Below are 1793 nucleotides of genomic sequence, written 5' to 3'. Positions count from 1 at the left end.
CCATCGTGTATGTTTTATCTTTGCTTTTTCGTGGCTTGAACGAGTCGGCCCTGTAATTTAACCGTGAGCTCTACGGTGACAAATTGACGCACCCAGAGCTATTGGAATTATTTTTTTTTATTTGTTTGCGCATATATTACACGACTTATGCCTAAGACCACTATGGTCCAACTATGCTCTGTATGTGTTCTATATTACAATGGTATTGTATTCAGATATTGTTTGTTGATCAATCTATTTTTAGAATTCGAGTCTACTTTATCGGTAGCAATTATTTGTAGTCTATTGGTTATGTGCCCTATCTTCTTCTGATTACTCCGTGGAGTTTACAATTTTTTGTCATTCGTTATCATCTTATCGTGAGTATGATTTTTTCTTCACGGTTATTATGGGCGAAGCCCGATTGTGTTCTTGTGTTTATACTCCGAAGGAGTTTACAATTGTCTGTTTTCTTGGCGGAAGCCTTCATCTAATTCTGTTTTTACTCATAAGAGTTTACAATTTCTTGTTTTCGTCCGGAGACATTCATATTCTTGTGGTTTTGTCCGAAGACCTTTATTCTGTTAAGCCTTAAGTTAATTTAACTTAAGGCTAATTATTGGAATTAGGTGTGTGTGGCTCTCGCAACCTGGGTACGAATAAAGGGTAGAAAGAATCTAAAAATCTCACCATAGTATTTTGCAACCATCGCACGGAGAGTTTTGATTCTCCGTTCTCCGACTTTTTCGGTAGAGAATGGCATCTCTGAATGTGAGAAAAAAGTTTAAAAACTGTTTTCAGGGTACACCCGATTTCGTATAGCTAAAAACAAACACAAGTTTATGCTAACCTATTAATATTTATTGAAATTTTATTCTGTTTGAGAACACTACACTTATATTACGCAAACTCATTTAGGAATTCGTTTAGAAATAATTGCATACCACAAACATGCTGACGCTATTCTTGGCCCAACCACAACCAACTGCTTCATTAGATTCGTCTAAAAATGCAGCAGATTCCATGTCCCATTTGTTGATCACTTGTTTTGCTGTAGCGAGCCCCTTTATGGAGTAAAGATCTTCTTTGTATAAGTTTCTCGGCTGTTGTATGACCATGTTGCGATTGGCTAAGTATTTGGCCCACTTCCTGGACCTTGTACTTAACATCGAACTCCATTGAAGTTCATCAAGTGAGTAACGAGACCGGACTCGGTTCAGCTCAGTCAAGAGCTGCATTGGATAATTGCTGAAAATAGTTTGAGATTGCATTGATCAGGCATTAAACATCTAGCTCAAACTAGGATAAGTATTCAATCACCTGAATCCTTGCGCTGCACTACAACTATGGAAACCAATTGCTAAAACCAACAGGAACAAACTAAAAGGATACATTTCGTTGTTCTGGGCCTAATATTCTGCGTTCGAGAGTTAGCCAAACACTGAGTAGCAGTTTCCCACTTTCGGCTTTTATACCATCCGTTCGAAATATAACGGAAATATAATACCTAGAATTTCGTATCAGTGACCAGCTCAACATTCGGTGCATTGATGCTGGTTGTTCAAAGTAGAAAACCGGTTACGAAAAACATATTAGCTTGCGATTTGCAAATTTGCATTTGCATTTGCAAAGTCGTTCGAGTCAATATGAACCGAAGCGTACATGCAAATCATCATAACTTGTTAGAGTCATAGAAACCCTACTTCCCTGCGCTAGCTCAAAGAGGAAGCAATTGTTCTGAACTGATTCTCAAGGAGGACATTTATTTACAACACGACAAAACAAACTGGACATCTGGTTTATGGGCAGACGTT

General features: G+C 38.0%; 1 long non-coding RNA gene across 1 annotated transcript; it reads right to left on the bottom strand.

Moving 5' to 3' along the window:
• Positions 1-818: 818 nt before the first annotated feature.
• On the bottom strand, positions 819-1436 carry LOC129739921 (uncharacterized). Its single transcript, XR_008736014.1, has 2 exons — positions 1300-1436; positions 819-1227 (listed from the first exon to the last, which is right to left on the bottom strand). It is a non-coding gene; the product is annotated as an uncharacterized LOC129739921 (long non-coding RNA).
• Positions 1437-1793: the final 357 nt, after the last annotated feature.

The sequence above is a fragment of the Uranotaenia lowii genome, chromosome 1, assembly GCF_029784155.1.
Source record: "Uranotaenia lowii strain MFRU-FL chromosome 1, ASM2978415v1, whole genome shotgun sequence".
Taxonomy (NCBI): domain Eukaryota; kingdom Metazoa; phylum Arthropoda; class Insecta; order Diptera; family Culicidae; genus Uranotaenia; species Uranotaenia lowii.
Note: the sequence above shows the minus strand (reverse complement) of the source record. Positions and strands in the feature narration are given on the sequence as shown.